Genomic DNA, 13,520 nt, shown 5'->3' with positions numbered 1-13,520 from the left:
GTATTTTACGTAGACCACATATTACCAGGAAATGTTATAGAGTAACTTGTTTACAGAAATGATATTTACCATCATAAGCACGAAACAAAAATCACTGAAGTCATAAAGCACATATTTTTGTCTTTAAAAGAAGATTATTTTCATAATTTTCGGGGCTTATCAACAAGCTGAAGTGTTTATGATAGTCACAAAATTCCTTGAAATTAAGTGGATGTTATGAAAGTAGGACCTGTGGCATTTTGAAGTATTTCTGGTTTAGCAACTATAAGATAAAAAGAACTACAAAGGAATACAGCAGCCTTCTTTACTTCTTCAGTAAATAATTGATTTAGTTTTCTCTTCTCTGAACAGTATATTACACACAAGTCAATATTATTCTGGAGTTTGTAAGTCTGCATTAATTTACAAGTATCTTAAGTTATATTTAGTTATAAAACCTTGAGTGAAAGATGGGATGCTATGCAGACATTTCTCTAAACTGAAAGAAAGAAGTCGTATTAAATCAAAACTGTACCCAAAAGAAAAGGAAAATTCTCTGTATATTCGTCTTTCTTTAGCTCTGGCATTTTCCTGGCTGCTGTGCAGGTGGCTCTGTTGTGGAGTGGCTCCAGAATGTCTGGAAAAGTGGCTCCGGAACCCCCAAGATACATAGATGTTGTTAAGCCAGATCTGAGCAGTAGGAAACACTCCATCTTGAGGTTTCCAGAGATTTTGTACTTCTGATAGTTGCACTTTAAAGCTCGCTTAATTAAGGGCTTATAAAGAAGCAGAAGGTGCCCAATTTGGAATTACGGAATTCTAAGTAAATGTTCTATGTATTCTCCTCACAGTACCCTGATATTCTGGGTTTATTGTCAAAATTCAGGAATGATGTTACAATTGATCTTTTGGTTTGTGTGGAAGTAAGCAAACATTTTTGTTGTTCATAACTGTCCTTATACAAGTCAGCTTGGAACTTAAAAGAATGTCCAATAACGAGCTGTAAAACTCCACCGTAACTACATGTGTTCGTTTTATTAAGAATACTGTGTAATAAAGTATTTTCTTGGTTTTAATGTTACTGATAAGCAGAACAAGAAAGTTTAACTGGTTATTATTGTTTTCACAAGCCTACCAGGTTTCACAAACTTTGAAATCTTGATACATTGAAGTTCAAAAGTCTGAATATATTCACCATTTAAAAACTATTTTTGAAGTGAATCAAATGAATTGATTATGAGTTTCCATTTTCTTGAGAATTATTTTGTCTCATGTCAAAAATTGCCTCCAGATGTTCCTTTTGTTTTGAATGTTTCATGGCCCTTTCCTCCTCAGCTATGTATTTTACCAGAAGCAAGATTTGGATAGGGAAGGATACCTAATACAGAGCACCCCTCTAGCTCACCTATCTCAGCAGTATTTATGTTGTACCAGATCCTACCTGACTCTTCACGGCACTGGGATATTGCAGAAAGCAATTTTCCTTCTCACAAGCACCAGGTGGTTGTTTGAGAGCTGTAAGGCTTCTCAGATTTCCTCAACTTTACATTTCCAGTTCCATTTCATGCCTGATTTCCCATCATTTCCTTAACATTTTCAGAAAGATGTAGTTCCACCACTACTCGTAGCTGGATTTGGATCCATAAGTCTTCTGAAAGGAGGAATTGGTGAGATTCTCCATATCCACCAACGCATGATATTGTCATATGATAAGTGTTCTTCTCATGAAAATAGGGTGGAAGAACCGAGTCCTCCCATCCACCAGAAATCCCTGGACCAAAATAAGGATGAACATTCTGAATGTTCTTTTGCAAAGGTACAAGCTGGGACTAGCCATTTGGCACCTCTTGAAGCTCTTCAAACACAGATAAAGAGGTTTCTGCTGGAGAAAGCATAGCAGTCTTGTGAGGTCTCTAACGATCTGTCTCACTTTTTTTAAAAAGGCCCTATGCAGTATCCTTGCATTTTAGATGAGTGGCTGCATTCTGGATGCCAGCAGAAACATGATCCATATCCAGTCCTTTGGCAAGAGCACCGTTGCACTTGTCACTGCTCCAGCAGCTGCAGATAAATGTATGGATGAGGATCATGCTGGGATTCCTTGGCACCTGTCCTATGCTGGGACATGTTTGGGTTTTTTTTTTTGTGTGAGGCACCAGCTTTCACCTCTTTCATCTAGCAAGAAGTGATTAGCAGTAATCTCTAGGCTCGTGTTAAGCTATAAATTCAGGGGGGGGCAGTGGTTCATGTAGGGAAACATGTCACTGCCAGCAGTTTGCACTTAGGAAGCTAAAAGCCACTGTTGTCTCTAGAGTTTGAACCCATGCCCCCCATGCCATTTGATATGCAGTTGGAGGGTTTAAAAGGGTCAGAGCGGTTCAATAAGCTGAGTTAACTATCACTAATGTGGGATTTTTTGTTCATGACGAAGCTGAAAAAGCAGGCATTTTTTTATTTCAATCTTTTTTTTGAAAATGCAAAGTACATTATTACATATTGCAGGTCGAGCAAGCACTGTAAGTATTGTATTTGGGATGTTACTAAGTAGAACAAAGAATAAATGTGAAGCTGATGATATTAAGTAGGTTCTGTATAAATATACCTGGCAAATGCTTGGTAGTAGCCAGGACTTGCTGAAAGCTGTGTTTGAGAGATTATGCATATTCCAAACTTGAGCATATACACTACAAAATAATATTTAATTATTTTACTCTTTGATTACAGATTAAATCAGTGAAAAATAATCCAGTATTTATATTTCCTGATCTAATTAGACACTTTCCAAAATGGCCACACTTAAAACTGCCTATTATGTCTTGGGAAGCCTGTGGGAGAGCCTGACATGTGTTTAGCAATTGTGTTTTTGTGTTCATCAGAAAAAAATCATTTTAAAACAATGTGGGAGGGGCAGGCCTTATCTTTAAGGCAACTGTTGGATAATTGACCTCCTTTAGCATTTAATTTCTCAAGCCTCTAGGAAGCTTAATTTTGAACATCAAGGAGGTACCTGTGGAAAAAACTGTTCCAGACTAGTGAGTAAACAAATTAGAGTTAATAGGGTCATTAGCTTTTGTGGTAAAATTTCAAACTGGGTATTCCTCACTAAGGAATGTAAATGTCAATGTTTCTAAGTCTTCTAAAATATAATTAGACATGGAACTTGGATACCAGTGTTTCATTTCCTGATAACCAACAATATTTTCCGTACTCTGGGCATTATTTTATTAATGCGAGGGAATCAGGTATGCTTTTCTGGTCATATACATTGCTTGCCAGACAATTAGAAAAGAAAAAAAAAATGTACAAAGCTGCTCAGTCAGTAATATACTCTAACCATCTAGGATGCTCTACATGCTATGTAGTATAGCTACTTACAGAGTAATAGCAATAGCTTTGTTTAAACCCTGGATCCCTAAGTAGGAACATGAGAGCATAAAAAGAAAAAACTCCAGTAGATGATGATGGATGACCTGTTCATCTCTACTTTTCTCTCAGTTTCATGGCTACGTAAGAGGTATATTTGCTGATTGCATTTAGGCAGAGAAGGCAGGAAATTCAATTCCTACATCTCCTCGTTTCGCTTCTTGCACAACACCAAAGTCTTTTATTCAACTACCATCACATACGGTAGCAGAAATACTGCTCCCTGTCTTCTGCCAAACCCTGCCAAGTCGCTGGGCTGCCCACACTTCCACGTCTTTTCCTACACGTCTGTCTGCAGCCTCTGTTCTCTCTCATGCCGGTATCTCATATCTAGAACCATGAAATTCTTGCTCTTAATTCCTCCCAATAGCAATAAGCTTCTGAAACTGGGGATAGTCATAGAAAGTCTCCTTTTTCATATCATAACTCTGAGTAATTTAAAACTTTAGGATTTATTCTGTCTCTGTGAGCTCAGCACTCAGTAGTGACTTCTTTCTAATCCATAAAATTGGCTGCTGCTACAAGTGCAATCATTTAAATAGGTAAAGAGAGAGGGAAAAATGTATACAGACATCGGGTCAGTATAACATTTTGTGGAATATTAACGGATGGACTAACAGGAAATACCATATGCATTTAACATAGAAGGAAATCAAATATTTGCCAGAAGTGCCAATGGAGAATTGCAGAAAATATTTAGACTGGAAAACTGCAGATGGGCAAGCACATCCAGTGGTAAACCACCTCCTCACTGTGAAAACTGATCTGTACCAGCAGGGTCTGAGTGAGCATTGCAGAGAATCCTTCCAAAAATGGGAGTGTGGGCACAGGGAAAAGAAATGCATTTTAAATAATTGATCATAGCTCTGTCTGTGGTTACAAGCACTAGATTCTTAAGTCATTAGTCTGATAGTCTGAAGGAGCAAAGATTTTACAAATATTAACTCTCCTTACTATATATATATATATATATATATATATATATATATATATATATAGTAAGGAGAGTATATATATATAAAAAGGTGAAGTTTAAAGGTGCTTCCCCATTTGTCTATCATAAATCAATTCACTGTTGTGTAATAGATTGATTTCATTTCTTTTTTATTTTTTCTCAATAGCAACAATTTCTTTTTGCTTAAGTTACACTAATGCAAATTAAAACTTAAATACTTTTCATATAGTGTGAATCATGTTTATGTAATGTTTCAAAAAGATCATTGTCCACTACAAGAAAGCTTTTTGCATTAGGCAAGGTTTTATGACTGAGTTTTTGATGAAATGGTTATAGTTTCTATTTATTATTGGTTGCTAACAATATAACAATAATATAATCCAGGGCATTAGAGTAGTATAACTACTTCCATTTCTGTAACTTACTGATTTTACTTGTGCAGACATCACAACACTGAATCAAGATCACACAAGTGATCTATGACAAATTTGGGAACACAGGCTGACATCTTTGGGATGTCAGGGAACAACTCCTGACATCTTTTTATGTGTGTGCAACAGTAAAGCCTATCACAAAACATCCAATATTTAGACAAATGAAGTTAGGTAAGAGAAATCAGTCTTGGAGACTACCTGGTCTTTCACAGACCTGAGTCGTTGAAAAGGGAGATGCTTCTCTACTGCTCCGTGGAAATGGTTCTTGGTCCAAAATATCTTGTCCAAGAATACAGTGAGGAAGGGACAAGGCTGTTGCTCTACTTGTAGGATCAATACTATACTATTCTTCTGGGCATGGTGGAAATGGTGCTTTTAAAACTTCAAGTAAAAGTAAATGCTTTTAAAAATAATTAATTTTAAAATAATGTATCTAATTTAAAACTAGTAAAAAAAAATAGTAAAAGGATAGATGCAAACAAATGTCAATTTCCTCACAACTCGGGGCAAAATGTAAGTTGCTGTATAGCACCTTCCATGTGAATTAAAGATGTCTACCTTATCCTCTCTGTGCATATTTGTGTATGGTGCATTATGGCCCCTGCACTTAGCTGTCAGAGGATGTGCTTTTGAAAAATCTTGAACTATATAAGGCAGAAGTCTAGATTCTGTTTATTCCAATATTTGTTAAGATCTAGTAGACAAGCTCTTGTGGGGCTCGATACAGACTGTAGAGTTTCAGAGCAAGCTGGGGTGTTTCCATCATACATGTGTGGATCAGAGAAAGTTATGAAGAAAAAACTTCTTGTAGCAGTTTTTAACCTATTCCCAAACATACCTCCTAACTTCTCCTTCCTGTATCTGTTCTTGATCCCCATCTAAGGCCTTATGTCAGAGTCTCAGACTAGAACCTCTCTTCGCAGGGTGCAGAGGTGCTAGTCCTTGTCATGAGCATGCCATCCCTCGGGCAGCCTGACACATGAGCAAGAAGGGATCTTCCATTAACCTTTTCCACCAAAGGGAATGAAATGACACTGAAACAACTACAGTGAATAAGGAGACAAGCAGGAGATAATTCTTGTGATTTATCCGTGAATTTTAAGGAACTTACTTAGTAAACATGAAGCTTTTCAATAATGCAATACCAATTCAAATAATAAATGGCCTGAATACAAACAGACATACAAGCCTGGGCACACGCTTGAATATAACCCCTAGAACAGGAGTCCTGATAATTGGTTAAGTTTGTTCTTATGCTTGGCTACCACTTGGCAGGCAAACAGCTTTCCCACAACAATATTAAAAACGTAATTATTCAGTGACTTGATTCAGCTGACATCCTTAGGGAGAATCAGTGAAGCAACTGAAACCCCGGAATCGTACAGATGTAAACGGCTACAGGATGCAATGTTGTGCCCAACGCCGCCTCTGCTGGGGCACAGTGTGCCTAACAGCAGCCTAGAGAAGTTGCTGTTGGGCTCTGTTAGCAAAATGGAGAAAACGTTCCTGGCCTTTCTTCTGCAGCACTTTTGGCATATCTCTGCCAGTGAGAAACTGCTTACCACTGCTTCCCATTAGAGCTGCTGGTGATTAAGGAAAGCACAAAGAGCAAGTGTGTGGTGCAATGACTGGGCAGGTAACTCAAAGAACATGTGAAACTAAAAAAAAACAAAAAACAAAAAGAAAAAAGGCACTAGTGAATCTGTGGATACTGAGTTACAAGCAAGGGGGAACCTGGCTGAAACTGGATTTACTTCATTAAAGTACTAATACTAAAGGTTAGCACAAAAAGGACAGTTAAAAAAAGGCAAAAATGCATAGGCAAAAGATTGCTTCTCCAAAGCTACATGTTGTGAAAATGTAATGTTAATAGCTTTCCTTTTTGCCTTTTCATGTTGACAATTTGGACACACTAAAGATTGCATTTACACTGAAATTATGTCAGGTTATTTTGAACACCAAAGCCCAGAGCATCTCAGGACATTTTGGATTTTTTTTTTTAACCTGGATTAAAGTTGCAATATAAATTAATATATATAAAAAAAATCAGTCTTCATTAATTAGCTGTGTTCAACTATGACTGCACTTTCTTGTACTTCAATCTTCATTAGCATGTAGGAAAGCAAATATCCCAAAGGAGGTGCTTCATGTGTTTTTGTGTTTTACTCATGTCTCTCTGGAATTCTTAACAGCTCAAAAAACAGGCTTCCTCAGTGGAAGCATATGCCACTAGGGCCTTTTATCTGAATGCTCCAGATTAAATCAAAAGGCACAATCTGAGCAGCCGTGGGCCAAAGAGAGATTCATCTGTTTAAGTCCATGACCCCAGTTATGCATTACTTGAATGCCTCTACAGCACTCGAGCTACCTCCTGTAGGACTCACTGTGCATTACATTTATGCTGTACTTGTTGAAAAGCACCAGCCTTTCTTTCATCAGGTGTGTTTGGGTTTGTTTTTTTGTTGTTCCTTTATGGGAAAATCATAACAGCATGTCATTTACTACTTTCAGCAACAATATATCTTATAAATATCATAAACAGTTCTACTTGCAATACATCCAAACCATATATGGATTACTTGATTGTATGTGACACTCTTTTGTTACACTCTCTTGACTGTATGTAACACTCATTCTTAGCAATACTTGCTGCAGAAGAATATTTGTATGGCAGGGTATATAATGAAAGGAAATACAGGCTTCATAGAATCTTTGCCAAAAAAATAGTACATAATGTATTTAAAATTCTTCATGTTCTTGATGAACTCTATGGGGGTTTTTTTTGGTTTTTTTTTTTGAAGACACTAGGAGGCACAGTGTTCTGTTCAGTCTTAATTGTATTTCTTCTTAATATAGATAAATGACATGGAAAGACTTACTGAATACCCAGGCTGAACAGTCTCTATAAAGCTCTAACCTTGTGGAAATTTACCTAAACCCTGTGTTTAGCTTTCATCACCTGTGAGTCCTAAGGCTCAGTGCAACCCTGCAAACTGAGTTTTAACTTCTTTAGCACACTGCGTGACATGCATCCTATCTTTCTGCCAAGGTTCTAGACTCTACACAACATGGTTTTTCTGGCTTCTGGGTGCAAGCTAGACTTCTTTAGCACTTCCAGGGTAACTTGAATAGGGTCTTTATAGAGTTACCGAGCTTGTGATCATTTTGATTTTACAGCTTACTCCCAAGACTGGAAGAAGGAGAGATTCGAATTTTGGATAAGTTCCAGAAAACTTAAACGATTCTTTTTTTTTTTTTTTTTTTTTTTTTAATTTAGTTCAAATAACCAACAAATACATTTGGGAAAGATACTCTAACTTCTAATACTCTAATACACCTCTAATAATAAACACTTATTGGGTTTAAAATCAGACTCCTTCAAGGAGCTCGGAGTTTGTCTTTTACTTGACTTCTCTAAATGTAGAGACTTATCCGGGTGTATAATGCCCATTTGCCTTTGTCTAGGGATTCCCTGACGAGATTCATCAGATGATCAGCTCTTTTGCTTATCCTACTCACATGCAAGAGGCATTGACAAGTCAACCTAACAAATAACGTTTAATTGCTGTGCCCATGTTCTGCATGGCATGTATTTTATTGCTGATACACAAACATTAAAATGACATGACACTCTATCCAGACATTGCTGTGATACCAGAAACGCTATTTCCCATTTTTGAAGAGTGTCTTTGAAAAGAAGCTGAATCTGTAAGGTTAAATGACAAGTCACAGAAGATAAAATAGTCAAACTGAGTCACAAAATGCTACTTCATAAAAGTAAAAATGGAGCTCTGTCACATTATTCATGCAGCTCAATGCCAGTTCTCTTCCCTGCAGGATCCAGCTCGCTCTTTAATGAATGAATTTAATGAAATGGAAGGGTTGATTGCTGCTTAACTTTAGCAGTGACTGTGATTTTACATCAGTATGTGTCCTTTGAAATTTGCAGTAATAAAGATGAACACATTTCTAGCCTACAAACATAAACAAAATATGAAGCTGTATACATTTAGCTGCTTCTGTTCAAAGGTACAGCTATACTCGTAGTCTAGGAGGGCAGAAGTCTGAGATACCCTCTCTTAGAGCACAGATGAGGTCAGCGGGATGATGCTGTGAATTATTTCACATTGTGGTGTTCATCTGTAGGAGCATAGATCTCCTAATGCTGCCTGGTAGGGCAGGCACTTAGTCCTGTCAGCTTGAAATGTGACCTGTGGGAGTGACACTGCTCCGCAAGGAGGCCTGGCCAGGAGGCTCCTAAGGGCTGATTTCAGATACTCTATTTGGGGCCTTCTATATTTTTTGATTTCTGAAAAAAAACATACAAAACAAACAAACAAATACCCCTCCCAGAACATCTTCTGTCACATCACTGTCACAACTGTAAATGCATGATTAAAAAAAAAAAAAAAAAGTTTTATGATAGCACACCCATTAATGATTGGAGAATATCTAAATATAAGCTGGACTTTGTAAGAAACTCACCTTTTTTTAGCACACTCCTTTGATTTTCATTGTAGTACAGTGCTGCAGCTGTGTTTTTCAGCCCCACATCTTCATGACAAGAGGAAGACCAAAGTGGAATTAAAGGGGTGGAGTAGAGCAAAGGAGGAAAAGACAAAGTATAATTTAGGCATTGATAACATTATGAATATTCAAAAGTAGGATAAATTTCACTAGATGAAACTCAGTAAGATATTTTAGTTGCAATAGTAAAGGCTAATTAGTTCTTTGCTCTAATTGTGAAACATCTCTCTGCAACTTCCTTACATTTTTCTCTCTCTTCACATTTAAACCGTTACAAGGATGAATTATTGTTCAGATTCATACAGTATCTTTCATCCAGTAGTTCTACAACATATGCATTTTTACAGTCTTATATCACTTACAGTAGCACTGATACAAATTCCTTATATAAATTTTCTCTCAAGTCTAAACTATAAACTAAATTGCCAACCACTATAATGTTTAAAAAGTGGTATTTCCCAAGCCTCGAAAAGGCATCAGGTGGAAGTATTTTCACTTCCTAAGGACAGTAGTTCCTCAGGCTGAAGGTGACCAAGCTTTACTGAGGTACAGTGTGTGAAAAGAGCTGGGGTGGCCGGCGCCTGCGCTTCTGTCATCTGCACTATTCCTGCTTAGGCTGTTGGAAAGATTATTTGAAAGTCAGAGGCTGTCAATTTGGCATTTTTCATAGGAATCAAATCATTTTTTTAAAAGTAAGGAAGTTGCTTTCTCTGTTTCTCTCCTTTTGATTGATTATCTATGGTTCCACAGCATATTACATGATCACAGCAATGTTCTTTGGAGATATAATCATCAAAGAGCATTACTCAGCTGGGGAAGTACATGTGAGAGGTGTAAATAATGAAACAGAACAGGGGGCCATTAAATATATATTTTTTTTGTTTTCTGTGCTGGGAGGCTGGTTTACAAGGTAGGGGGTATGCTGCTTAAAAAAAAAAAAAAAAAAATCTTAAAATGCACTCCTTTTAACCAATCCATCTGTTCAGATTAGGAGCCCTGCAGACCTGGCATACTTTGAAGGTTTAACAGCCTTCATTTTGGCTCTCGGAGATACGGATATTCCCAGTGGCTCAGAATGCTCCGGCTTATGTGTAAGGAAGCATATTCCCAAATCAGAGGTTGCTTTTTTAAGGTGATACGGCCCAAGTTTTGCAGTGCGGGCTGTTCTGTAGAGGCTGCTCCTGCGGAGCGCAGCGTGTCCCGCAGCTCGCGGCTGCCGGTGCGCGGCGGGTCGAGCGCGGAGCGGAGGCGGCGCCGGTTCGCTGCAGAGCGGCGCCGCGCCGGCAGTTGCCGCGGCCCGCGGGGCCGCCCCCTTTGTTGTCCCGCTTGCTCCTCACACACGGCGCTCCCCCGCTCCTGCCGAGAAAGGCCAGCCGCTCCGTTAAAATTCATTGCCTGCCGCATAAAAAATGTTTAGCTTCTGCGTGTGATGCCCTTCCTTTTCTTTCTTTTTTTTTTTTTTTTTTTTTTTTTTTTTTTTTTTTTAAGAAAATGTTTTCATTTTTTTTTTCCTAATGAAATCTCCCGTTTAAACGCTCTAATACTATCCCTGACTTGAAATGGCTGATAGTGAGTCATCTGATACTGGGCTGATGCTGCTTTTATATGTATATAAAATAAGAGCAGAAGTAAACTAGACAGAAGTAATCCCCACAGAAGTCTGTAATTCTAATTTATACAGTATTTCTTCACCATTTCTTCACCCTCTGAATCTAACTAGGTTTGAGTGAATTACTGCTTCTATCATACCCTAAATTAAGTTTTAAATCCGATAAGCCATAATCTGTGTACCAGCCTCAGGTTAAGTCAGCTAAATATCTAAAGAAGTTTGTTTTAGACCTGGAATCTAGGGCTTGATTGTTTTATTTCCTCAGCCATGTTTTTTTTTACAAGCCGTCGTTAGCATTTATTTGTAGGATTTTATCTGATGTTGTTTGTGTACCAACACTGCTGACGTGTACAGATGTGAAAAGTGGTTTAAAATTCTCCACTTGAATTTAGAATCATTTTACGCCGTTTCTTACTGAAATGTAAATGGCAAAATACAAGGTAACAACATTAATGTAGACCATGTGGCATTTGTTTTGACTGTTAATATAAAGGAAATAAGAAAGGACAGAATCTTTTTTTTTTTTTTTTTTTGTCTTGTTAAGCAACTAGTACTGGTGCTTTGGACAGGATGAGTTAGATCCTTCATTTCATATGAATATGTACACACAATTTTTACACGCGTACCATTTTTGTGACTGAAATAATATTAAATTTAGTTTTTATTTTTGAAAACTTTTAAATTTCATATACGGTATGGAAGTGATGCTAAATAATAAATCAAAACTCATATCCTACCAATCAAGAAGCAGAAATGCAAGGCATGAGAAACCTTCTAATTTAGCACCGAGCAGTCTCTCGTGCATAACTGCCTTCCTCAGATCAAACCATACTTTTTAACCTCAAACAAGAAATAAAAAAAATAGAGTCTCAATAAAAAGGACAGCTAGAGCATTCTTTAGCAGAGATGGAAATGGCTTGATACAGAACTCAAAAAAAAAAAAAAAGAAATCAGAAAGCATTAAGCATTTTTTGAGTTCCTGTTTAATCTTGCAGGTAAACCATGCATCTCAAAAGTATGCAAACCATCTTATATTTGGAAAGGATACAAGGAAGAATAAAAGCATTAAAAAAAAAAAAAAGAAAAAAAAAGGAAAAAAAAAAAGAGTTGGAAGAAGCAGCCTAGATCTCCTAACTAGGACGACTGTAAGAAAATGAGAATTGCAAGACTCTCTGTGGAGATGGCCACATTTATACTGGTTGTTAAACAGAAGTATTTTCTGAGGCAGTCTGCTTATTCCACTCCTCTAATCTTAGTACATGTGGATGTGAAATTTATCTATACTGATATATTGAAAAAATCCCCAGCCTTCCTTTTTTTAGGAAATGTAAGTTGCAACTTGCAGTGCTGATGGTGTCAAACTGTATGATGATTAACAGTCATATCAACAGTATGAGGCTTTTTACTTTTAAGTCTCATTGCAGGCTAGTAGGACAAATTAGTGTTTCTGTATCATCTTTACTGTGGCTTTTGATCTTAAACGTAAAGTCCAGAATAGTATTTGGTTCGCTAATACCAAGTTGAAACATGCAAGTTATGAAGCTGTATCCTTAGCTGAAGTAGTATCAGGCAATCATGTTTCCTTAAAAATAGCATTTTGCAACTTTTTTGTTTTTTGAGTTTTTGTTTTGTTTTGTTTTTGTTAAGCTTAGTTTGGTATGACAAGGGTAAGGATAAGAGTAGTGGGCTTGGGTGGTGTTCAGCATCTCTCTGGGGCATAAACCTCTGGGGGAAAATGACATTCATTTTACCTTGAAGTTAAGCAGCAAAATAACTAAATTCTGCCTGTGAGATACTTCTGTGTGAGAACCTTGACATTCCACATTTCCTGATGGCAAGCTAATATAATAGGAGACCCAACAGCTATAAAAAATTGGCAAACAGCATAAACTAAAGGATGGAAAGCAAACTTTCAAGGGCTTACAATAGCATAATTGAAAGAACTTCATTCATCTCCTCTTTTTAGTGCATTAAATATTGTTCTCTTTAGTAGTTCACTAATCCAAGCAGGTAGAAAAAAAGTGGTGAATACATCGTTGCCTTAATTTGTGCAGTGGATAGGAAAAATACAATGATTATGTTGTTTTAATGCAACATCCTAAATATCCAACAAAAATGTATTAAACTATTATTTCTTTCTGCATGCCCAGAGAAACATACTTCTTTAAGTCAGGACAGCAAAAGACTAAGTAGCCTACACATATTAGGTAATAAATAAAATGGATGAATAATTGAAATCTTGCATTATGTGGGCACCAATAGATTAATTTTTACTAGCGAACTTATTTCCAGTAATGATCTTGGGAAGTAATCTCTCATCAGCAAGCTGTCACAGTGAAAAAGAGTGTTTTAGACTTTTGCTAAAAGTTATACTAACCACCTTGTGCTCTTATGTCCTCTACTTTCTGTATATCTTTCCCTCAACTGCACGTGAAGCCAGACAAGCAGTGCTCATAAACTATTGAAAATCACTTTAAAAATCATCCCACCATACAGTTTGCTACATTTTGAGGTGGCAGTGAACGTTTCAAAGTGTAACAAGGTATTATTTCTTCTTATGTTCTTCATGAGAGAAAAAGAAAAGCATTTTGTC

Source organism: Nothoprocta perdicaria, unplaced genomic scaffold (genome assembly GCF_003342845.1).
Source record: "Nothoprocta perdicaria isolate Ctin4 unplaced genomic scaffold, notPer1 scaffold_13, whole genome shotgun sequence".
Taxonomy (NCBI): Eukaryota; Metazoa; Chordata; class Aves; order Tinamiformes; family Tinamidae; genus Nothoprocta; species Nothoprocta perdicaria.
The sequence above is the reverse complement of the archived record's forward strand: the minus strand, read 5'-3'. Positions refer to the sequence as shown.